The sequence below is a fragment of the Adiantum capillus-veneris genome, chromosome 6 (assembly GCF_014529385.1).
Source record: "Adiantum capillus-veneris isolate H3 chromosome 6, ASM1452938v2, whole genome shotgun sequence".
NCBI classification, from domain to species: domain Eukaryota; kingdom Viridiplantae; phylum Streptophyta; class Polypodiopsida; order Polypodiales; family Pteridaceae; genus Adiantum; species Adiantum capillus-veneris.
This window is the reverse complement of record NC_140936.1, coordinates 4,923,900-4,950,086: the sequence shown is the minus strand read 5'-3', so window position 1 is coordinate 4,950,086 and position 26,187 is coordinate 4,923,900. Positions and strand designations below refer to the sequence as shown.

The window sequence follows — 26,187 nt, the reverse complement described above, 5'->3', positions numbered from 1 at the left end:
CTTCATTTGCAGACAGATGGGCCACCTACCGAAGGCCTGTCCACGGAGGAGACCACGACCCGCACCTCAGCCTTAGCCCCAGCCTGCCAAGGCTGGGCCGCAGCCACAGCCAGCGAGACAGAGCACAGATTCAGCGCCACCCTCCGAGCCTGGGGCTCCAGCGGAGGAGGGGTGGCAGCAAGCCCGTGGCAGTCGACACCAGGGGCCACAGCGACAGCCTGGCACTCAGAGTGCCCTCAGGTGCCTACTCAGCAGCAGTGGGTTCCCACGGGAAACCGCTTTGGTCTTCTTGAGCAGGAGGAGCCCCGTACGCCAGCCACCACCTCCGCTTCACCCTCGCCAGCCGCTCCGCCTTCCGATCTCCCCTCCTCCTCCTCATGCCCTCCCCCGCCCTCTGCTCCCGCTCACTCCCCTCCTCGCCCCCCCCATGTCTCTGTCGCCCCACCCCGCTTCTCCTCTCCCCCGCCCCCCCCAGCCCCTTCTCCCCCTCCTCCTGCTTCAGTACCACAGTCGGCTCAGGAGACTGGCCCCTCGCCGGCGGCTAGGAGATCTCTTGGCAGCGCCTTTGCCACGAGTCGCCTAGCGAGAGAGGGTCAGCCCTTCATGCGGCCCCCTCTGCAGATTCAGACATCTTCTCTTGCAGCTATCCCTCGTGGTTTGACAAGCATTGACCTCCGACGCCACTGGGATTTCTTCGATTACAGGTTTACTCGCTTTCTCGGCGATTCCGCAGCAGACCACGAGGCAGCCTACTTCAGAGTCCACGCTTTGTTCCTCACCGCTAGGGGGACAGAGGCCTTGGACTCAACAGTTGGTTTCTCCTTCCACCTCTGTGGCAGGACTGAGACAGAGTGGTCCCTCGACTCAGTGGTGGGATGGTTGCATACAAAGGTTCTCGAGTTCTCTCACCACATGGGAGACCTTGGCGTTACAGATTTGCTGCAGACTTTGTGGCCACTGGCCAAGTTTGCGGTGACACCCCCAGACTCAGCAGGATGTAGGCACATTGTGGTGTACTTTTTTGCTGATACGCAGTGCTTGCCTAGCTATGTATACATTCATGAGGACTCCTGGACAGAGGAGGTTGCTTTACGCACGGCTCGCTCTGCGTGGGCTTGGACCAGGCACTCACTGCAGTCTCGCCTATCTAGAGGACGCTCGGATGCGGATTACTCCCCATCCAAGCCTACCTCGAAGATAGCTCGTGTTGCTGCTGCGGCAGTCTGTTCTCTCTCGCTCCCCATGAGGATCTTCTCGTGGAACGTGCAGGGACTAGGCGGGCCCCACTTTCAGCAACAACGTGGCCGATTGCGTCAGGAGCTTTCGCGTTGCCTTGTGGGAGGAGAGATTGATCTCCTTATGCTTGAGGAGCACCATTTGTCTGAGAGCCGCGTTCGGCGATGTGGTCAGATTTTGCGTGGACACTATGATACCTTTTGATCAGCTGCTTTTGGACCTGGAGGCATCCAGGGTGGGGTATGTATGACTATTGCGGACTCATTACAGCAGGCCATTGTGGGCAAAGGGATTATTGTACCAGGCAGGGCTCAGTGGATTACTATGCAGGTTCAGGGTAGCCTTGTGGGTTTCCTCAACATCTATGCGCCCAATGTCGCGAGTGCTCGTGCAGAGTTTTGGTCAGAGATTGTTGAGTCTTTGCCACAGGTTGACCAGTGGTGTGTAGGAGGGGACTTCAACATGTTGGAGGACCCTTCTGACAGGATTGGAGGCAGCCATGCTACTGTGCATGGAGTCGAATTAGCAGCTTGGAAGAGGTTGTGTATGACGTTGAGGGTCTCGGATACATGGCAGCATTCTGGCTTTGTGAGGCCTCCAGAGAGTCTTGCCTTCTCTAGATCGGACCGCACAGTGGGAGGAGTGAATCTATCGCGCATAGATCGCTTCTACTCTAGTGACCACTTCAGTGACATGGGGGGATCAGTGGGCATCCTGGCAGGGACATCCTTCTCGGACCATGCACCAGTGATCCTCACAGTGGCAGACAGGCAGAGGAGTGGGAGCACGATGCTTCGCATCCCAGAGCGGGTCTTGTTGGACTCAGCACTCAGAGAGAGGGTCGAGGCTCTTTGGACAGAGGGCATGGACAGCTAGGCTCTACCGGGAGACATAGTGGCCTCAGGCCTAGCTCAGCTTAGCCACTTCTTTCTCCAGGAGTCTTTGGCTCGACGGGCTGCAGCGAGAGAGGAGGAGCAGCGTCTCAGACGAGGCATTGCTTCACTACAGAGGATGCAGGAGCAGCATCCAGACAGTCCATGGTTGGAGGAGCAGTTACAGCAGGCTCGACAAGAGCTTGCTTGCACAGAGGAGAGGCGCCATGAGTTTGCCTTTCACCGACAGGCATCACAGTGGACTCAGGTGGGTGACAGGGTGACAGGTGCTTTTTTTGAGACAGTGGAACCTCGGCACTCGCATGCCAAGGTCAATCAGTTGAGGAGACCCGATGGGTCAGTTGTTTGTGAGCCAGAGGATATGCGTGCAGTTGCTACTGACTTTTACCGTGAGCTATTGTCGGCTGAGCCCGAGTCAGAGAGACAGGATGCATGCAGGGAGCAGGTTTGGGCACAGATGCCTTGTCTTGTGACTGAGGAGATGCGCCATAGGCTAGAGTTACCTCTTCAGCTTGAGGAGCTGCACACGGCTCTTAGGGCCCTCCCTCGTGGTAGCTGTCCAGGTGAGGATGGGCTGACTCCTAGCCTTTTCTTGGAGTACTGGGACCTGCTTGGCCCAGATCTTTGTAGTGCCTTTCAGTACATTTTGCACACAGGAGTGATGCCGGATAGCATGAGTGAGGGCCTGATTTACCTCATTCCAAAGGAGGGTGGCTACTTGGATGAGATTCGACAGTGGCGCCCCATCACCATTCTCAACTCAGCCTACAAAATTCTTGCGAAGGCTCTGAGTTTGAGGATTCAGCCACTTTTGGAGAGCCTTATACATGGGACTCAGATAGGTTTTGTCAAGGAACGCAATATCCTTGACAACATCTTCACTTTTTGAGAGGCTTCTGCCCTTGCACGGCTCCCTGGGGAGGACCTTGTGATTCGTCTTCTCGATTTTGAGAAGGCATACGACAGAGTTGACTAGGACTTTCTAGAGGGCACGCTACGCACGATGGGCTTCTCAGAGGCTTGGATCAGAGGGGTGTCAGCTTTGTACAGACAGGCTCACAGTCAAGTGCTTTTGGCAGGAGGTAGAGGTGAGCGCTTCATGCTCACACGATCGGTCAGACAGGGTTGTCCTCTTGCCCCCTTTCTCTTTCTGTTCTATGCGGACGCGATGAGCAGATTTTTGGTGTCACAGCAGGTTGGTTTGAGGGGCTTAGCACTCCCTATACGGGGAGATGAGCTTCTGGAAGCTGAGTTTGTCGACGACTCAGCCTTGTACTTAGAGGGCCAGGAGGCCAATTTACACAGATGTGGGCAGGCTTTGGAGACCTTCTGCTGTGCATCACGCGCACTGATCAACTGGAGAAAGACAGTGGCTTTCTTGGTTGGTAGTGCTCCTGAGCCAGATTGGATGCCAGGAGAGGGTTTCAGGTGGATTCCTCCAGGGACTGCAGTTCGGTACTTGCGTTGTCAGGTTGGTTTGGATTTGTCCCCAGAGCAGCAGATTGCTCCTCTTCTCCTGTCCATCAGGAGAAAGCTGTTACATTGGAGCTCAGCACCACTTTCGCTGGCTGGTATAGTAGTAGTTGCCAACCAGGTGTTGTTGGCGACTATGTGATACATCACTTCTTGCTGGATCTTCTCGAGTTCTTGCATCATCCAGGTAGACAGGCTGATCAGGAACTTCCTTTGGTCAGGTCGCGACACTCAGATTGCCCGAGCCAAGGTGGCTTGGTCGGTCATCACACTTCCTTGTTCTCAGGGAGGGCTTGGGATCATTGATCCAGCACAGCAGAGCAGAGCCCTTCTTGGGAAGTTCGTCGTCAGAGGAATTCTTCCAGGCGAGGAGCCCTGAAAGGAGTTCTTGTTGCAGAGGCTTCGTGCCAGGGTGCCTCAATCAGGAGGCCCTTGGCAACCTTCGACCAGATGGATCTTTACAGAGTTGCGTCGAGTTGGTTTGAGCAGGAGACTGAAGGACTGATTCGCTGTGAGTTTGCTTCGTTCTTGGGAGCTATTACAGCGTGGCCTAGAGCAGAGACAGCCGACGGGCACGGAGGAGCGCCTACGGCAGCCCCTCGTTTGGAACCCCATGGTTAGCACTCAGAGAGGCCACTTGGTTAGGAGTAGGCCTCATGTTTCTTGGGGTCCCATGGCAGCAGGTCCAGCGCGCTCTCTAGGTGACTGGCTAGAGCTCACAGGTTTGTCAGAGGAGGTGCAGGTTGTCCAGCTACAGGGCATGAGAGGGGTTCAGAGCATGTGTCAGGACATCTCAGAGTCACTTCCAGCTGATTGGCTCACGCCTCTCGAGCCAGTAGCACCCCGATGGATGGGAGACTTCACACGACTGGAGGTACTCATTTCAGTCAAGGCCTGCTGAGAGACTGTCCCAGCCCTGTTCTTCGAGCTTCAGGGTGGGGGACGATTACAGAGAGTTGCACTAGAGGCCCCGCAGGTAGCAGAGTGCTGTTTCCAGAGGATCTGAGTTGTGGGCATCTGTGGGAGGACTTGCGTCATAGACCCTGACCCAGCAGCTCTTGAGACAGGACACTGGAGGCTATGGGCTTGGGAGTGCTGTCCATTGGCACCAGTACAGTGGGATCCTGGTGAGTGGCTATGGAGGGACCCCTTCTCTTCTGCAGACCGCCCAGGAGTCCCTTTCTTTCAGTACACTGTTCGGCTTGGACGTCATATACTTGGAGCACAGAGAGAGGCCCGCCCCGCTGCAGCACGTCATTGGCAGGAGGAGGGTCTCACAGTTGAGTTCTTGGCAGCTTTTTGGCAGAGGCCGTGGGACTCCAGACAGCCGAGGCGCGTCACCGTGTTCCAGTGGTTGGTTGCACACAGAGCCACAGCAGTAGGGAGCTGGCTTGTGCATAGTGGTCTCTCGGCCGCATGTACAGCCTGTGACCAGTTGGTGGAGAGTCAGCGACACTATCTTTGGGACTGTCCCTCGGCCCGCAGATGTGGCTACGAGTTCTTCGGCTGATGCCTGCCCTCTCCACGGCTCGACAGTACACTTGGGAGGGAGCAGCTTGGTCCACCCTCACAGGCCCGGCACTTCAGTTTGAGCTATCTTCTACCAGCAAGATGATAGTGATACAGGGGGGGGCGACCTACACTCCAGCCTGCTACAGACCTTACTCCACAGGAGTGGAGCAGTGAGAGAGAGGAGTGTTGGGAGCTCATTAGCGGCCTAGCTCTTTGGTTCATCTGGCGGGCCCGTTGTTTCCGCATCTGTGAGGCTCGCCCTGTAGCACCAGCAGATACTGTTCGTGACTTTTTGCTAGAGTTGATCCATACTCTCAGAGGACAGCTTGAGGGACTACAGGGCAGCTCCGACCGCATGCGGGAGCGCCGCGAGGCTTTCCTTCGACTCTGGCGCCCTGGGCCGTTCTACTCCATGGTCCAGGGGGTGCTCAGATGGCACTACTATCCACCTGTGTTGCTCTTCCCTCCTCCCATCTCTTGATTTAGCCCCATTGTATATATGCTGTTTTTTCATTGGGAGAGTCTCCCCATCATGCTTGTTGTAGCCCTCTCTTGCAGAGGTGGATGTAGCCCTATGGGCAGTTTTCATTAACTAATAGAAGGATCTTTTTCTCGGAAAAAAGGAAAAAAAAAAAAAAAGGTGATGCATCTTCCGAGTCACACTCCATTTACTGCTACCCCTCGTTCTACTGTGCCAACGCCAATGTCTACTTCCGCTCCTCAGGACAGGATGGCCGCTTCGCCCTTACAAGATCCTCTCCCTTCTCCCATCTTCACTCATACTCCAGTCAACATATCTCACTCTCCATCTACAACAACCATCTCAGAGGTACCTACTACACCCGTTGTACCGACTCCTAGCTCGCCACCTGTGCCACTTATGCGTCCTCCAGCATCCCATGCATCTGATATATCTTCAGGGATGCCAGACTCTACTTCTCTGTTTCAGCTTTCTGAGAAGTTACTTCAGGACTCAAGGGCTGCTATTGCCACCATAGAACTAGGTACAGAGCAACTAGCTGCCATGCACCAATCCCACTCCGCCACATATGCAGCTATGGAAGGATCTCTGAGAGTCGCCGAGAGTGCCATCATAGATCGAGATGCTACGATTTTCGCATTACAACAAGCATTGAAGATTAAGTCAAAGATCATTGACGACCTAAGAGCACAGCTATCAGGATTTCAAGAGATGCTTTTGTATGGTAATAGGTCTACACAGGTTCCTGTGGGATACGGATGGACTGGGCCAGGGACACAGGTCCAGACTCAGGTCTGGACTCCTGCAGGGTATGCAGGAGCAACAGGTCCCTCTCAGCAGTTCTTGGGATCGTACACACAGCCAGCGACACAGGTCCAGACACCTGCAGGGTATGCAAGAGCATCAGCTGGTCCCTCTCAGCAGTTCTTGGGATCGTACACACAGCCCCCATTCAAGTACTATACTTCGCAGGGTCCTTAAGGTCAAGCACCACAGGTACAAAGCATTCCTTGCTGTGACGGTGTTGCTGGTGCACACTGCCATGGTTGTGTCACTCGGCGTCCTAATTACACTTCAAGGCAGGTGATTCCATCCACTGTGCAGCAGGTGGCTGCTCCAACAACCACAGGGAGCCAGTTTGTTCAGAACATAGTCCGGCAGCCACAGCGTTACACAATCGATTTGATGGCTCCCCCGGATGTCGAGACTTCTGGTGCAACAGTGGCGACGACACTTTCTCTTGGGTGACAAGACCGCACTACTTGCTACTCCTTTCATTGTACATACGGTTACTTTTTGCAGTTTTTCAGTGTTTGGCTCACTGAGACGGTGACCAGTCTTGTGGCGGGCAACCTGTAGCAGAGCTACAGTGTCACTTCACTTGACAGACAGAGACAGTTGGACAGTTGGTTACAGTTTGTCTGGTTCACACTGGAAGGACCCTCTGGGCTGGGGAGTGACACGTGGCAGGGTACCGACGGTGGTCTAGTGGACATTTTGGCCAGGTCACCACCACCACTCAGTTTGGAGATAGACTTAGCTGACTGGACATTTATGAGCCGTTGGTGGCTCTTTATGGTTGTACATATGAGTAGTCATTTTGGGTCATTAGTATTATCTTTCACGTAATCGTCTAGATTGAGTCTATACAGAGAGCAGGTATTCACCATCCCTGCACATCTGAGCCTCGACACCCCATTGTACCTGAGAGTCCTGGTTGGAGCTGAGTGTGCTGCCACGCCAGAGTCTATATCAGTTCTTTGAGATAGTCGAGTCATTTGTTGTGGTCTACTCTTGCTATTGTGTCTCTGTGAGCTCAATTGTTGTCCATTGTTTCCCGTTTTCAGCCTGTTTTGAGTGAGATTGTCACGCACATTGCACTAAGGAGCACCCACTATAGAGAGCACGACACACTATCTGCGCTACAGGTGCTCTCATTTCAGCTCCAGCCCAGGACTCTCAGGTACAATGGGGTGTCGAGGCTCAGATGTGCAGGGATGATGAGGACGTGCTCTGTGTATAGACTCACTCTAAACGACTACGTAAAAATCCCCATGACCAAACCGCTACTACTCATATATACAACCATAAAGAGCCACCAACGGCTCATAAATGACACCACCTAAGTCTATCTCCACTGAGTGGTGGTGGTGACCTGGCCACGATGTCCACTAGACCACCGTATCCCTGCCATGTATCCCTGCCTAGTCAGTTCGTCCAGTGTGAACCGACCAACCAAAGACCAACTGTAAAGTCCAAACTGTAGTAACTGTCTTGTGAAAGTGACACTGTAGCTTGCTACAGGTTGCCTGCCACAAGACCGCTCACCGTCTCAGTGAGAGGAAGACTGAAAAACTGTGAAAGAAAACTACTAGCTACTGCATATGTACAATGGTGAGCTCCTGAATCTATCATCCAAGAGATAGAGTGGTGGCCACTACTGCACCCGAAGTATCAGCCTCTGGAGGTGAAGCCATCAAATCAATTGTGGGGCCCTACTGTATGTGAGCTCTCTTGTCCGTAACTGGGCCCCCTGGGAAGGGACCAGCCACCTGCTGCTGGACAAATGGTAGCACCTTTCCTGTAGTGTACTGAGGACGTTGAGCAACACCGCCATGGCGATGTGCTCCAGCAATTCACAGCAAGTCACATTTTGCATCTAAGGCAATGGTGATGGTTGAAACCCCTGAGGAGGATACTTTTGTTGTTGATTGTAGTGTTGAACTGGAGTCTGTGAGTAAAGTCCCATAAATTGTTGAGAAGGACCCGTTGCTACATGTTGCACTAGTGTACCTGCTCCGGTCCACCCATACCCCATACCCATCATCGTAGGCTCCATACCTGTAGCGCGGATAATGTGTCGTGCTCTCTACAGTGTGGGTGCCCCTCAGTGCAATGTGCGTGACAATCTCACTCAACAAATGGAAACTCTCTCAAACAGAATGAAACACAGAAACAATGGATAAAAACAGAGACACGGCAATGGACCAGAACATATGGACTCGACTAGCTCAAAGAACCATGTACAGACTCAGGCGTGGCAGCACACTTAGCTCCAGCCCAGGGCTCACAGGTACAAATGGGATGTCGAGGCTCAGATGTGCAGGGATGGTGAAGCAGTGCTCTGTGTAAGACTCTCTCTAGACGACTACGTACAAGATAAGATAGAACTGCCCAAAACGACTACTGATATGTACCACCATAAGAGCCACCAACGGCCCATAAATGTCCAGCCAGCTAAGTCTATCTCCAAACTGAGTGGTGGTGGTGACCTGGCCACGATGTCCACTAGACCACCGTAGGTACCTACCACGTGTCACTCCCAACCCAAAGGTCCGTCCAGTGTGAACCAGACCAACTATAGCTAACTGTCCACTGCCTGTCCTATGAAGTGACACTGTAGCCTGCTACAGGTTGCCCGCCACAAGACTGGTCACCGTCTCGGTGAGCCAAAACTAAATGAAACTGCAAAAGTAACTATATGTACAATGAAAGGTGGGGTAAGAGCACAGTCCTGTCACCCAAGGGAAAGTGTCCTCGCCACTGCTGCTCCAGAAGTATCCGGATCGGGAGGAGCCATCAAATCGTTAGTGTAACTATTCGGTTGCTGTACTGTGCTTTGCATAACCTGGTTTCCTGTGGTTGTAGCAGCCATCTGCTGCACATCGGATGGGAGCACCTGCCCTGAAGTGAACTCCGGACGCCTAGTAATGCAACCATGGCGGTGTGCACCAGCAACACCGTCACAGCAAGGAACACTCTGGCTCTGCATGTGTGGCATCTGGACCTGAGACCCCTACTGAGAGAAGTACTGGAATTGGGGCTGTGGGTAGTGTCCCATGAACTGCTGAGAGGGCTGAGAGGGACCTGCTGGCGCTCCAAAGCCTGTTGGATTCTGGACCTGTATCCCTGGCCCAGTCCATCCATATCCCACAGGAGCCTAGGTAGGCTTGTTATCATACATAAGCATTTCTTGAAATCCGTGCACATGTGCTTTTAGGTCATCAATAATCCTCGACTTTATCTTCAATGCCTGCTGTGGTGCAAACATCGTTGCATCTCGATCTGCGATGGCACTCTCGGCAACTCGAAGAGATCCCTCCATAGCTGCGTATGTGGCGGAGTGATGCTGGTGTGTTGCAGCTAGCTGCTCCACGCCTAGCTCGATGGTGGCAATAGCAGCTCTGGAGTCCAGAAGCAACTTCTCTGAAAGCTGAAACAAAGAAGTGGAGTCGGTCCTACCTGAAGATCCCTCAGATGGATGTGATGCTGGAGGACGCACATTTGGCACTGCCGGCGAGCTAGAAGTAGGTGCAATTGGTGGCACAACCGGCGAGCTAGAAGTAGGGACACTTGGTGTTGTAGGTGCCTCGGAGATTGTTGTTGTAGGTGGAGCGAGTGATATGTTGACCGGTGTATGAGTGAAGATGGGAGGTGAAGTGACCATCCTGCCCTGAGGAGCGGCAGTAGACACTGGTGCCGGCACAGCAGAACCAGGTGTAGAAGTAGACGTATGACGTTGAGGATGTACCCTAGTCTGCTGGCTCTCAGAAACTGGCAAGGAGAGTAGAGACTTCACTGTATCCTTCACCACTTTCCCCTTGATCTTCTTTTTCTTGGTGACTGTGGGGTCAACCTGCATGCTCACGGTTTTCCTTTTCCCTTTCGAGGTTCCCTGTTCCTCATCCACTTCATTTATGTTAATAGGTATGTTTATGATCCATGCCAAGAGAGGTGCCGCAAAACATCTAAAAGTTAACTGCACAGACTGCACTTGGGCCCGAAATCTCTTAGCCCTGGATTGCAAAGAGCTGAAGAGAATTTGGTGGAAGCCACATGGGATAGTGTGGATTAAACAGTATAGCCCGTCGCAGTGGGAGAATGTAGTGAGAATATCTGTTTGAACCTTGTCTTCTTTGGCATCCCGAGCCAGAAAGTAATTTGGGTCTATTTCGCTCATAATTTGGGTGATCCGAGCTCAATAGCTCTTGACATGCTTGAATTGTCGCATCCTCGGACAACAAAGATAAAGTGCGAGTCGTAGACTTCACAGCTGGAAAGTTGGTCATACCCATTGCATGGCCAAGCCTTGTAGCTGTTAGCTTGTGACCTCGGACCTTTGGAAAGTTTTTCAACAGTTGATGTATCAATTCTGCTAGAACAGTATCAGGTAAATTTGCATCAGCCAATGCTGTGAGGCCCAAAGTCCGTAGCTGAGCAGTCGAAAGCACCTCACTGAGAGATGGTCGAGGTTGCTGCATATGAAAATGTAATGAGAATGCTGTGCAATTTTTTGAAGAAGCAGGCCTCTTGATTTCATGAGTGATGATTTGCTGCTTTTCTTTTTTCTGAGCCACCTTTGAATGTTCCTCCTGATCACTGGAAGCACCTGACTCGGAATGTACATCTGAATCATCAGATGCTGCTCAGTCTGCTTTGTAGCTCTCATCACTTGGGTCACTGGAGGTAAAGTCATCTATGTCATGGCTGCTGCTGCTTGCAGATGCTTCATCTGCTTCGCTCTCTGATTCTTCAACCAGAGCTTTCCTCCTCTTCAACTCTACCTTCTTCTTGCTACTTCCTTCTTGCTGTTTCTCCTGCTTGCTACCCCCTGCCATGGTGGGGTCTTGGATGACAAACAGAGCAGTTAGTTGAGTAGACACGTTCTTTTTTTTTGAGTAGAAAGTGATGGAAAAGCACACGGGCCACAACTTGGTCTGCAAAACGTTTGGGATTGGACTAGGCAGAGGCTGGACAGAAAGGCTAAGTAATTTAGGTAGGGTCGAATTCAAACCGGAAAAAAAAAAATAGGCAGGCAGGGGCGCAATTGGGTGGGTAGAGGGTAGGGGCGAAAGGGGAGGATAGGGGCGAGAGGTTGGGAGGTTAGGGGCGAGAGAGGTTTAAGTGAGGGTAGGGGGCAAGAGTATAGGGTAGGGGCGAGATGGGAGGGTAGGGGCGAGAGGGGGGGCAGGGAGAGGGTAGGGGCGAGAGCGAGAGGGGTATGGGAGAGGTTAGGGGCGAGAGGGGGCGTGCGGGAGGGTAGGGGCGAGAAGGGTTTAAGTGAGGGTAGGGGGCGAGGGTATAGGGTAGGGGCGAGATGGGAGGGTAGGGGCGAGAGGGGAGGCAGGGAGAGGGTAGGGGCGAGAGGGGTGTGGGAGAGGGTAGGGGCGAGAGGGGAGGCAGGGAAAGGGTAGGGGCGAGAGTTAAGGTTAGGGGCCAGAGAGGTGTGGGAGAGGGTAGGGGCGAGAGGGGTTTAAGTGAGGGTAGGGGGCGAGGGTATAGGGTAGGAGGCGAGAGGGTTTCTGGGCGAGATTTTTTTTTTCTAACAATTCAGGCAGGGGCGCATTTTGTAGGGCTGATGCTAGGGGTCGATAGGGGAAGGTTGAGTGCGAGGGCTAGAGAGGGAGGGGTGGTATAGGGGTAAAATAGGTGAAAAAAAAAAGGCGGGGGAATAGAATGACTAGGATGAGGTGGAGATAAGGGAAAAAATGAGGGGAATTAAGAATCTGGGCCTATTCTTACCGCAGGGTTATGTGGTTTCCATTTAAGCCAAGGAACACACGAGAACACGGGGAAGGTTAAGAAATGCTAAGATACTTACTGAGCAAGGGACCAATGCAGTAGAAAAGGAAGGAACAAAGAGGAGAGAAGAGCTAGATTTAAATGCTGAAAGGGAGATGCAATTGAGCTGCTTAAATCTGCGAACACTATCCATAATTAAAATGGCTATTAAATGAGACTTGAATTCGAAAATTACAAGAACAGAATGTAGCAGAGACAGAGTCAATTATTTGTCAGTGAAACAAGGGGAGTTTTCCAAGATAAGAACTGCCATGATGAAGTTTGGAGAAGAGATGAAGATGATAAGCCCTAGAGAATTACCGAGCTGGGAAGTTGATAATCATATGTTGGTGAGATGGCTATCATCATTAGCTTTGTATATGATTAGGGCGAGTGATAGCACTTGATCCTGGATCCGTTGACCAGTGGTAAATCAACTCCCTCTAGAGTGACTAATTGGACTGCTCCCTGTGGTAAAATCTCTTCCACCACGAAGGGCCCTTGCCAAGCTGGAACCAGCTTCTTTGCTTTTTTCAAATATTTTGCTTGATAGAGTAGCACCAGAGAACCCTGCGTTAATTTCGGCTTTCTGAGGTGGCGATCATGCCACGCTTTGCGACGAAGTTGCTTCGCTTGCAGAGCATGTGAAGCTAAGCGGCGGCTTTCCTCCAATAAGGTGAGACGGGATATAGAAGCACATTCCATACCCGAACTTGCACGTAGACTGCCCACTCTAGGGGATCCGGAGTTGAACTCAAAAGGAGCTATGGCTTCCAAACCGTAAGCCAGTTGAAAAGGCGTGTGATTAGTTGTTGCTTTGAAAGATGTGCGGTATGCCCAAAGGGTACCGTGCACAGCCTGAGCCCAAGATGCTGGATGGAGATGACATGCTTTCCGTAGTAGGGCGATCAGAACCTTGTTGGTGCTCTCGGCCTGCCCATTGGCTCTAGGGTAATAAGAGCATGATTTGCGGTGAAAAATCTTGTAATTTTCCAGCAAGGTTGAGATCATGTCATTGACAAAATGACTGCCCCTATCACTGGTGATCTCCAAGGGACAGCCAAATCTGCATAAAATATTTTCATATAAAAATTTGGCCACTGTATTGCCAGAGCAATCTACTGTCGCTAGTACCTCTACCCACTTTGTTGCATGTCTGTAGCCACTAGCAGATATTTGCGATTACCTGGTTGAGCCGAGGGATATATTGGTCCCACAAAGTCCAAACCCCATCTCTCAAAAGGTAGCCACGCCATCGAGACCTGCAGAGGACGGTTGGATTGCTTACTCGGCTTCGGCCCACATCGCTGGCACACATCACAAACCTTAGAATATGCTATTGCATCCTTAAAAATGTAGGGCCACCACAGACCACTCTGTAGAATCTTCTGGGCAGTGATGTGACCAGAGTAATGGCCACCAGTGGGACCAGTGTGAGCATCCTCCAAAATATGCTCCACCTCATGAGGCGAGACACAACGCTTCAACACACCATCTGGTCCCGATTTATAGAGCTGGCCCCCAATCAAAGTGAAAGGCCTGGACTTCAACAGCAATCTCCTCTTCTGCAGTGGAGATGCATTCTCTGGGTATAGCCCAGTAGATAGAAAATGAAAGACCTCGCCATACCATTCCGGTGTTGTATCTATCTTAAAAAGACTGCTATCAGGAAAGTCGTCCGCAATTCCGGTAGCTTCTTCACCTGTGTGAATGTGAGAGAGGTGGTCAGCCATTACATGTTGCTTACCAGGACGGAGTACCACTTCAAAATCAAACTCTTGGAATAGCAGGAGCCATCGCCATACTCGACCTGCGACCTGTGGCTTATTAAGCAGATAGCGCAAGGCATGGTGATCAGTAATAATTGTGAAGTAAACCCCTAGCAAATAGTGCCAAAATTTGTGTAGAGCATATACTATAGCCAAACCTTCCCTCTCTGTGGTGCTATAGTTGCGCTCTGCTTTGGTGAGTAGGCGACTTGCATAATGTACATGGCGATCCAAGTTGAACTCTTTGCTAGGCTGAGTCAGCACAGCACCCACAGCCAACAGACTCGCATCAGTGTACACATGAAAAGGTAGGGCCCAATCCGGGGCAACTAGAATGGGCGCTTCAGTGAGGCGTTTTTTGAGGTATGCAAATGCTTCATCCTCTGGTGTAGACCACTGGAAGGGAACAACAGCACTGGTGAGCCGGGTCAATAGTTGAGCCACCTGTGCATACATACGTATAAACCTGCGATGATAGCCGGTGTGACCCACAAAGCTCTGAACACCTTTGGGATTTATGGGAGGAGGTAACTTCAAGATGGCCACTATCTTCTGTGGGTCAGGCGCTAAACCTTGAGCAGACACCACATGGCCCAACAGTGTACCCTCGGTAACCAAAAAATGACACTTGTTCGGATTGAGCTTCAAACGTGCCTCTCTGCACCTAAGGAAGACTGCAGAGAGCTGAGCAAGATGCTCCTTTAGATTTTCTACTGGGGTTGAACATTGAGCACCCGAGAAGGTGGAAAAGTCGTCCATGAATATGCGAAGGTGATCAGTAAGCAGAGGACAAAAGATGAGATATACTATGCGATTGAAAGAAGGCGGTGCATTTTTAAGCCCAAAAGACATTCTAGTATAGATGAAAATACCCCAGGGAGTTATAAAAGCTGTTTTGACTTGGTCGTCAGGATGTATTCCTAACTGATTGTAGCCACTGAACCCATCCATAAAACTATACAGTACATGGCCAGCGACATCTTCAAGGACTCTCTCAGTGAAAGGGGTTGGAAATCCATCCGGTATTGTGATCTTATTCAGAGCCCAGTAGTCGACGCAAACTCGAATTTTGTTGGACTGCTGCTTTGGGGCAATAACCATAGGGGACAACCATTCTGAGTGCTCTACTGGTACAATAATACCTGCTTCTTACATTTTCTCCAACTCGATTTTGACTACTTCTGCATATTTGGGATTCAGTTTGTAAGCCCTTCCTCTGACTGGCTTAGCCCCCTCAACCAGAGGAATTGTGTGGACTCCTAGCTCTGCTGGAATTCCCTCCAAATCGTGGTAAGACCAGGCAAACACATCCTTGAAAGAGTGCATGAGAGAGATTACATGGTCGAGTATAGCGGGATGATCCCATAACCAAGCGGCTAACAAGATGGGCTGATGGTTGTCAGGGTCGCCTAGGTTGACCTCTCTGACTGGGTCAGGCAGTGCAGTGGGCGAGGCTGCGTCAGGGATAGAAGACCGTGCCGCCTCTGTGAGCTTCTGGACATTATGAGCTGGCGTTTGATCAATGTTGAAATCAGCATACTCTTCCTGCAACTATCCTGATGGAAGCTCTGTGAATGGTAAATCCTCAGATACCTCAAAGTGCTCCGGCATGGGTGGAGATTTAGATGGAATGGAGGTTAAGGAGGGAAGTGGGATGTTGGCCAACTCTTGCAAGGGAGACTTTTTCCCCCTTCTATGGTGGGTTATAGGCTCACCCAGGCCGATGGTTTCAACCAATGGACCCTCTGAAGGATGGTCATCAGAGACTGGCCCAAATGGTTCTAGCGCACTTGGCTGACTGGGATTACTGGCTTCAAGTGTAGGATCAGGGGAAGAGGGTGAATCTGTTGTCAAGGGTTGAAGAGAGACTACATAGCATGGCATCGAAGATGTAGCTTCTAACCACTGCAGTAAGTCATCATCGGACCCATCAGGAGGGACCTGCTGCTCCAAGTGAGGGTTGGACTCTACTGACAAAGAGCTATGCTGAACGACTGGATCCATGCCACCTTTGAGACGAATTTGTTGCATTGGAGAGCCAGGGGTATGTATCCACATGGCGTCGTTTCCCCAGTCATGAAGTGCTTTCGTATGTCGCAACCATGGCCTACCAATCAGCAAGGGATAACCTCCCTCTACCTGGGGAAGATGAACTACCACAAAATCCAAGTCAAAAGTGAAATCTTGTACCTTCAGAGGTACCTTGTCGACTATGCCCACTGGGTAGACTGTTCTTTGATCAGCCAATGTAACAGTGAAAGGAGCAGGTCAGGTAGGCTGTAGACCTAAGGCCCTCATAGTGAATTCGGGCATCAAATTGATTCCAGATCCACCATCAACGATGACACCGGATAGCTGCTGTCCAAGAATAGATACAGTGAGACGAGGACATTTATAATCGGTGAGTGGAGCAGTTGGATAGGAAATCAAGTAAGACACTGAGGGCTGTACAGGGAGGTGCCCGCCACTAGGCCCAACCCCCGGGTACAGAGACTGAATGACTGACAGGGTGTCACTTCTAAGTGTTGCGTCAAGCTTTAGCATGTCGTATAGTGACACCTACAGAAAAGTATTTTTCAAGATGGCTTCTGCTGTGGGCTTGGCGCCTTCGAACTGGGCTCCTTCTGGAACCTTAATCTGTTCCAAGTCAGCCACTGCTTCCAAGAAGGCTCCATCAATGTGAGATAACAAGGAAGTTGGTTTGCTCTGAGCAATTGGGAAGGACTTGTCCTTTGGGTCAGGTAGACCAGATTGAGGAAGTGGAGACTGGCAAGGTGGACCTGTGGGTAGACTGAGACCAAGAGCTACTCTTTGTGCCCGAGTAAGGACACCAGCAGGCTCCTCCACTTGCAGAGGCTTAACCACATGAGTAGCAGGTGAAGGTTGAGGCACGGTGTTCACAGTAATCAAATTTATCTTCGGAAAGGTGAATTCGGGCTGGTTCTGAGTCGAGCCTGAAGACGTGGATGCCCTTTGCTTGGGACAATCCTTACTGTAGCGATCCTTCGAATCAGGGCAATGACAACAAGGAGGGGACCCCTCGGGTATAGGACTCTTGCTCTGATAATGCCCATATTCTCCGCATCTGTAGCAGAGTATGGGCCGATTGGAAGGACGAAACGGGGGACGAGGTGGTTGCTGCATGGAGTTGGAGGCTGAGGTGTAGAAACTTTGGGGAACTGAGGGAGTACTGGCATGATAAAAGTTGTGGGGTGCAAAGTTGTTGTGCATACCTTGCTGCATAGGGGGTGTTGTCAGCAGAGGAGGCAACTGGTTTTGATGGCCGTAAGGTGAGACCATGTTGGATGCAGGTGCTAGCCCTTGTTGGAGAGAAGGACCAAGATTTTGTTGTATTTGTCGCAATCCCTTGAGGTAGTAACAATCCTTATCCTCATGTCCAGATTTTTCACAGAAGTGGCAGTAAACCCGAAGGGGGCATTCCTGTGGGGGGTGCCCTGGAGAGCGGCATGAGCTTCACCAAACCATAGCCTTAGTCTCTTGCTGACACTTGATCTCTTCTAACTCGCGCTTAATCTGTTCCAATGCCTCATTATGTGTAGGCTTCTCTTGTCTAAGAGAGAAGGACCTCTCCTCTTGAAGAGCTCGTTGTAGCTTTAGGGCTTCCAGTTCCCTGCGTAAAGAAGTTAAAGGATCAGTAGGACTACCTTCAGAGAACATAGAGGGAGTATCTATTTGAGGAGAGTTGTTGAAGAGCTTCCTAGCCCCCTCTATTCTAGTAGCAGCTGCGATGAACTCGTCAAGAGTGGCGTCGGGTCGGAGACTCTCTCACAGTTTTTGCTGAGAAGTTTTGGGAAGCGCCTTCTCCACCCACTTTTTAACCATGAATTCACCGGGTTGTTGGGGAAGCTTGGCCATCAGTGACTTAGTTTTAGTCATAAGCTCCGCAAAAGTCTCCTCAGGCTTGAGCACCATGTTGGCCAACTCATCCAACACCTTCTCCTGGTAGTCACCCGGCCTGAAAGCTGCACAGAACTGCTGTATTAAGGCTGCCCAAGTTGCAAAATGGTTCTCTGCAAATTGGCTGTACCATTTATTTGCTAGGCCATCCAAGGTGGATGGAAATAGTACCAAGTAAGCATCTTCTCTGTTCAGCCCACATCCCCTACAGAGAGATACAAATCTTCTTGCATGGTCATTAGCATCTTCTGAAGAAAGCCCTTTGAAGGTAGGGAACTTGATGTTCACCTTGGCCAAAACACTAGCTAGTGGCTCCATGATTCCTTGCTGAGTCTGTTGCACAATAGCTTGCTGTAGCAGAATAGGAGAGAGCTTTTCTGGAGAAGGTGGTCGCGAAGATGGGGAACCTGATGACGAAGGAATGGGTGAGAGCTTTTATGGAGAAGGTGATCGGGAAGATGGGGAACCTGATGAAGGAATGGGTGATGTGATATGTGGAGGTATAGGTGATGAGGTTGAAGGGTTTCTATGTCAAAGGTCGTCTTCTGTGATAGTACTTCAGAGGGCTCAGAAGTGGGCTTTGACGCTCAACTGACCTCCTTGTATGTGTCATGCAGTGACCACCAATCCAACCAAGTTTGGGCAAGAAACTTGTGACAGGTCTAGACTCCACCAAACCAACCAGGTAAATGACTAGACTCGGCTGGACCAAGGACGAGACCAGGGACGAGGAGCACTAGACCAGGGTCGAGGAGGTCTAGACCAGGGACGAGGAGGACTAGACCAGGGTCGACGAGGTCTAGACCAGGGACGAGGATAAGTTGGACCAGGGCGAGAAAGGACTAGACCAAGGACTAATGGACCAGGTGAGAGGGGAACATTGCAAAGCAAGGTTGGCGAAGAAGGCAGGCGAAGCTAGATCAACCTAACCAACTTCAAGATTTGCACCTCACAGAGTGAGATTTCAGTTGAGGTCCCACCGTGATCGCCAAAATGAGAGCACCTGTAGCGCGGATAATGTGTCGTGCTCTCTACAGTGTGGGTGCCCCTCAGTGCAATGTGCGTGACAATCTCACTCAACAAATGGAAACTCTCTCAAACAGAATGAAACATAGAAACAATGGATAACAACAGAGACACAGCAGTGGACCAGAACATATGGACTCGACTATCTCAAAGAACCATGTACAGACTCGACCAAGATCTAAAGCGACCTAAACTCGCTGCTGTTGCACGCCCCCCCCCCCCCCCCCTTGCGCCATCGCTTCCCCTCACCCCCCTTCACTCTCTCACCCTCGTGCTGCCCTTAACCCCCCTCGCACTGCCCCCCCCCCCCCTCGCCCTCGCGCTACATCCCCCACCCCCTCCCGCCTTGCGCTGTCTCCCCCTCCCAACCCTGCCCGCCACCTGCTGCCCGCCGCCCTCACCCCCTAGCTGCCCCCTAGCCCGCCCGTTGCCCCCCCCCACTCCTTGGCTGTTTGCTGTTTTCTCCCGTCCCCCCCCCCCCCGCAGCCCTCTGGTCCTGTGCTCGCCTTTTTTTTCCTTCCCTCCATCCCCCCCCCCCCCCCCCCCCCTCCCTTGTCTGCAGTATCCCCGAAGGGTTTTTTGCGCCTGGCTCTGCAACATTTGTTCTTCGGACAAGTGTTCGGCGTCCTCGGTTGCAGATTGTTCTTCTCCGTCCGCTTCTTCGACTCAACAGTAGACACAGATGGAGGCTCCAGCTCCGCCAGAGAGGGACTCGCCTAAAGCCCCCTCGCCCGACCCCGCTGAGCCCACCATTCGACTTGCTCTTTCGCCGACAGAGCAAGCGAGCCTTGCCGCAGAGGTAGAGCGCTTGCATGCGACTTCTGTCATCTGCAAGGTTCTCGGCACCCATCCTAGCAAAGGAGAGCTGCGAGACCTTCTCCCGGCCCGCCTTCTCGCAGAGGTGGGCAAGATTTTGGATCTTTAGATCCTCGAACGGGGGTACTACCAGATCGAGTTCGAGACTTCTGAGATGGCCTCCAAGGTCATAGCTATGAGTCCACTGGCTATCCGAACATCACGCGCCCACTTTCGACAGTGGCGACATGGTTTTGACCCGACTTCGGATGTGCTAGTAGAGAAGGCAGACATCCCCATCTCAGTCTGCTTTCCGGGTTTACGGAGGGAGTACCTTCCACTTCTCTCCAGGATTGGCTCCGCCATCGGGACTGTTCTGGAGAAACCTCGTACGGCAGCATCAGTAGCTACCAAGGCGGCTGGCATCCCTTCAGTTCGAGTTTTGGTCAAAGATACCCACACGCTCCCAAAGGTCATCCTCTTGCCTCGGGTGAGTAGGGGTTGGTTTCGACAAAGCGTGGAGTACTCGGGTCTCCCGAACTAGTTTTTCATTTGCAGACACATGGGCCACCTAGCGAAGGCCTGTCCACGAAGGAGGCCACGACCTGCACCTCAGCCTCAGCCCCAGCCTGCCAAGGCTGGGCCGCAGCCTCAGCCAGCGACAGCGCTCAAATTCAGAGCCACCCTCCGAGCCTGGGGCTCCAACGCAGGAGGGGTGGCAGCAGGCCACAGGCCGTCGACGCCAGGGACCACAGCGACACCCTGGCATGCAGAGTGGCCCTCAGGTGCCTACTCAGCAGCAGTGGGTTCCCACGGGGAACCGCTTTGGTCCTCTTGAGCAGGAGGAGTCCCCTACGCCAACCTCCACTTCCGCTTCACCCTCGCCAGCCTTCCCACCTCCAGATCTCCCCTCTTCCTCCTCATCCCCTCCCCCGCGCTCTACTCCCGCCCACTCCCCACCTCGCCCCCCTGTCTCTGTCGCCCCACCCCGCTTCTCTTCTCCTCCGCCCCCCCCTGCTCCTGCTCCGCCTCCTCCTGCTGCAGTACCTCAGTCGACTCAGGAGACTGGTCCCTTGCCGGCAGCTAGGACATCTCTTGGCAGCGCTTTTCCCACGAGTCCCCTAGCGAGAGAGGGTCAGCCCTTCTTGCGGCCCCCTCTGCAGATTCAGACATCTTCCCTTGCAGCTATCCCTCGTGGTCTGACGAGCACTGACCTCCCACGCCGCTGGGACTTCTTCGATTACGGATTCACTCGCTTTCTCGGCGATTCCGCAGCAGACCACGAGGAAGCCTGCTTTAGGGTCCACGCTCTGTTCCTCGCCGCTAGGGGGACAGAGGCCTTGGACTCGGCAGTTGGTTTCTCCTTTCCCCTCTGCGGTAGGACCGAGACAGAGTGGTCCCTCGACTCAGTGGAGGGATGGTTGCATACACAGGTTCTCGAGTTCTCTCACCACATGGGAGAAATTGGAGTGACAGATTTGCTGCGGACTTTGTGGCCACTGGCCAAGTTTGCGGTGACACCCCCAGACTCAGCAAGATGTAGGCACACTGTGGTGTACTTTTTTGCTGATACGCAGTGTTTGCCTTGCTATGTATACAAACATGAGGACTCCTGGACAGAGGAGGTTGCTTTACGCATGGATCGCTTTGCTTGGGCTTGGGCTTGGGCCAGACACTCACTACAGGCTCGCCTATCTAGACGACGCTCGGATGCGGATTACACCCCATCCAAGCCTACCTCGAAGATAGCCCGTCTTGCTGCGCGGCAGCATCTGTTCTCTCTCGCTCCCCATGAGGATCGTCTCGTGGAATGTGCAGGGATTAGGTGGGCCCCAGTTTTAGCGACAGCGGGGCCGATTGCGTCAGGAGCTGCAGTGTTGCCTTGTGGGAGGAGAGATTGATCTCCTTATGCTTCAGGAGCACCATTTGTCTGAGAGCCGCATTCCACGATGTGGTCAGATTTTGTGTGGACGTTATGATACCTTTTGGTCAGCTGCTTTTGGACCTGGAGGCATCCAGGGTGGGGTATGTATGACTATTGCGCACTCATTGCAGTAGGCCATTGTGGGCAGAGGGATTATTGTACCAGGCAAGGCTCAGTAGATCACTCTGCAGGTGCAGGGTGACCTTGTGGGCTTCCTGAACATTTATGCGCCCAATGTGGCGAGTGCTCGTGAAGAGGTTTGGTCACAGATTGTTGAGTCTTTGCCACAAGTTGACCATTGGTGTGTAGGAGGGGACTTCAACATGTTGGAGGACCCCTCTGACAGGATCGGAGGCAGCCATGCTGCTGTGCATGGAGTCGAGTTAGCAGCTTGGGAGAGGTTGTGTATGACTTTGAGGGTCTCGGATACATGGCAGCATTCTGGCTTTGTGAGGCCTCCAGAGAGTCTTGCCTTCTCTAGATCGGACCGCAGACTAGGAGGAGTGAATCTATCGCGGAAAGATCGCTTCTACACTAGTGACCACTTGAGTGACATGGGGGGATCAGTGGGCATCCTGGCAGGGACATCCTTCTCGAACCATGCACCAGTGATCCTCACAGTGGCAGACAGGCAGAGGAGTGGGAGCACGATGCTTCACATCCCAGAGCGGGTCTTGTTGGACTCAGCACTCAGAGAGGGTCGAGGCTCTTTGGACAGAGGGCATGGACAGCCAGGCTCTACCGGGAGACATAGTGGCCTCAGGCCTAGCTCAGCTTAGCCACTTCTTTCTCCAGGAGTCTTTGGCTCGACGGGCTGCAGCGAGAGAGGAGGAGCAGCGTCTCAGACGAGGCATTGCTTCACTACAGAGGATGCAGGAGCAGCATCCAGACAGTCCATGGTTGGAGGAGCACTTACAGCAGGCTCGACAGGAGCTTGCTTGCACAGAGGAGAGGCGCCATGAGTTTGCCTTTCACCGACAGGCATCTCAGTGGACTCAGGTGGGTGACAGGGTGACAGGTGCTTTTTTTGAGACAGTGGAACCTCGACACTCGCATGCCAAGGTCAATCAGTTGAGGAGACCCGATGGGTCAGTTGTTTGTGAGCCAAAGGATATGCGTGTAGTTGCTACTGACTTTTACCGTGAGCTACTGTCGGCTGAGCCCGAGTCAGAGAGACAGGATGCATGCAGGGAGCAGGTTTGGGCACAGATGCCTTGTCTTGTGACTGAGGAGATGCGCCAGAGGCTAGAGTTACCTCTTCAGCTTGAGGAGCTGCACACGGCTCTTAGGGCCCTCCCTCGTGGTAGCTGTCCAGGTGAGGATGGGCTGACTCCCAACCTTTTCTTGGAGTACTGGGACCTGCTTGGCCCAGATCTTTGTAGTGCCTTTCAGTACATTCTGCACACAGAAGTGATGCCGGATAGCATGAGTGAGGGCCTAATTTACCTCATTCCAAAGGAGGGTGGCTACTTGGATGAGATTCGACAGTGGCGCCCCATCACCATCCTAAACTCAGCCTACAAAATTCTTGCCAAGGCTCTGAGTTTGAGGATTCAGCCACTTTTGGAGAGCCTTATACATGGGACTCAGACAGGTTTTGTCAAGGAACGGGGAGATGAGCTTCTGGATGATGAGCACTCCATATACGGGGAGATGAGCTTTTGGATGCTGAGTTTGCCGACAACTCAGCCTTGTACTTAGAAGGCCAGGAGGCCAATCTACACAGGTGTGGGCAGGCTCTGGAGACCTTCTGCTGTGCATCGGGCGCACTGATCAACTGGAGAAAGACAATGGCTTTCTCGGTTGGCAGTGCTCCTGTGCTAGAGTGGATGCCAGGAGTGGGTTTCAGGTGGATGCCAGGAGTGGGTTTCAGGTGGATTCCTCCAGGGACTGCAGTTCGATACTTGGGTTGTCACGTTGGTTTGGATTTGTCCCCCGAGCAGCAGATTGCTCCTCTTCTCTTGTCCATAAGGAGAAAGCTGTTACATTGGAGCTCAGCACGACTTTCGCTGGTTGGTAGAGTAGTAGTTGCCAACCAAGTGTTGTTGGCAACTATGTGGTACATCACTTCTTGTTGGATCTTCTCAAGTTCTTGTATCAGCCAGGTAGAGAGGCTGATCAGGAACTTCCTTTGGTCAGGACGCGAAACTCAGATTGCCAGAGCCAAGGTGGCTTGGTCGGTCATCACACTTCCTTGCTCTCAGGGAGGGCTTGGGATCATTGATCGAGCACAGCAGAGCAGATCCCTTCTTGGGAAGTTCGTCGTCAGAGGACTTCTTCGAGGCGAGGAGCCCTGGAAGGAGTTCTTGCTGCAGAGGCTTCGTGCAAGGGTGCCTCAGTCAGGAGGACCTTGGCAACTTTCGACCAGATGAATCTTCACAGAGTTGCACCGAGTTGGTTTGAGCAGGAGACTGGAGGGCCGATTCGCTGTGAGTTTGCTTCGTTCTTGGGAGCTCTTACGGCATGGCCTAGAGCAGAGACAGCCGACATGCATGGAGGAGCGCCTACGACAGCCCCTCGTCTGGAACCCCATGGTTAACACTCAGAGAGGCCACTTGGTTGGGAGTAGGCCTCATGTTTCTTGGGGTCCCATGGCAGCAAGTCTAGCGCGCTCTCTAGGTGACTGGCTAGAGTTCACAGGTCTGTCAGAGGAGGTGCACGCTGTCCAGCTACAGGGCATGAGAGGGGTTCAGAGCATGTGTCACGACATCTCAGAGTCAGTTCTAGTTGAGTGGTTCACGCCTCTCGAGCTAGTAGCACCCCGATGGATGGGAGCCTTCACACGACTGGAGGTTCTCATCTCAGTCAGGGCCTGTTCAGAGACTGTCCCAGCCCTGTTCTTCGAGCTTCAGGGTGGGGGACGATTACAGCGAGTTGCAGTAGAGGCCCCGCAGGTAGCAGAGTGCTGTTTCCAGAGGATCCGTGTTGTGGGCATCTGTGGGAGGACTTGCGTCATAGACCCTGACCCAACAGCTCTTGAGACAGGACACTGGAGGCTATGGGCTTGGGAGTGCTGTCCATTGGCACCAGTACAGTGGGATCCTGGTGAGTGGCTATGGAGGGAACCCTTCTCTTCTGCAGACCGCCCAGGAGTCCCTTTCTTTCAGTACACTGTTCGGCTAGGACGTCATATACTTGCAGCGCAGAGAGAGGCCCGCCCCGCTGCAACACGTCATTGACAGGAGGAGGGCCTTAGTTGAGTTCTTGGCAGCTTTTTGGCTGAGGCTGTGGGACTCCAGAGTCCAGACAACCGAGGCGCGTCACTTTGTTCCAGTGGTTGGTTGCACACAGAGCCACAGCAGTTGGGAGCTGGCTTGTGCATAGTGGTCTGTCGGCCCCATGTACAGCCTGTGACCAGTTGGTGGAGAGTCAGCGTCACTCTCTTTAGGACTGTCCCTCGGCCCAACAGGTGTGGCTACGAGTTCTTCGGCTGATGCCTGCCCTCTCCACGGCTCGACAGTACACTTGGGGGGCAGCGGCTTGGTCCACCCTCACGGGCCCGGCACTTTAGTTTGAGCTATCATCCACCAGCAGGATGATAGTGATACAGGGGGGGCGACCTACACTCCAGCCTGCTACAGATCTTACTCCACAGGAGTGGAGCAGTGAGAGGGAGGAGTGTTGGGAGCTCATCAAGGGCTTAGTTCTCTGGTTCATCTGGCGGGCCCGCTGTTTCCGCATCTTTGAGGCTCGCCCTGTGCCACCAGCAGAGACTGTTCGTGACTTTTGGCTAGAGCTGATCCATACTCTCAGAGGACAGCTTGAGGGACTACAGGGCAGCTCCGACCGCATGCGCGAGCGCCAAGAGGCTTTCCTTCGACTCTGGCGCCCTGGGCATTTTTACACCATGGTCCAGGGGGTGCTCAGATGGCACTACTGTCCACTGTGTGGATTTTCCCTCCTCCCATCTCTTGATTTAGCCCCATTGTATATATGCTGTTTTTTCATTGGGAGAGTCTCCCCATCATGCTTGTTGTAGCCCTCTCCTGCAGAGGTGGATGTAGCCCTATGGGCAGTTTTCATTAACTAATAGAAGGATCTTTTTCTCGGAAAAAAAAAAAGAACCATATACAGACTCAGGCGTGGCAGCACACTCAGCTCCAGCCCAGGACTCACGGGTACAAATGGGATGTCGAGGCTCAGATGTGCAGGGATGGTGAAGCAGTGCTCTGTGTAAGACTCTCTCTAGACGACTACATACAAGATAAGATAGAACTGCCCAAAACGACTACTGATATGTACCACCATAAGAGCCACCAACGGCCCATAAATGTCCAGCCAGCTAAGTCTATCTCCAAACTGAGTGGTGGTGGTGACCTGGCCACGATGTCCACTAGACCGCCGTAGGTACCTGCCACGTGTCACTCCCAGCCCAAAGGTCCGTCCAGTGTGAACCAGACCAACTGTAGCTAACACTGCCTGTCCTGTGAAGTGACATTGTAGCCTGCTACAATACCCCATACCCATCACCGGAGGCTCGGTTGCCCTATTTTCATGTAAGAGCAATTCTCTAAATCCTTGTACTTGATTTGGAAGGTCACTAATCACTTGAGACTTTAACTTCAGAGCCTGTTGGAGTGCGAAAATAGTGGCATCCCT

General features: G+C 52.6%; 1 protein-coding gene across 2 annotated transcripts in view; it reads right to left on the bottom strand.

Moving 5' to 3' along the window:
* Positions 1-26,187, bottom strand: part of LOC147455080 (phosphatidylinositol-3-phosphatase SAC1-like) — a 148,229-nt gene that overhangs the window by 14,022 nt on the left and 108,020 nt on the right. The gene's annotated exons all lie outside the window — the stretch shown is intronic.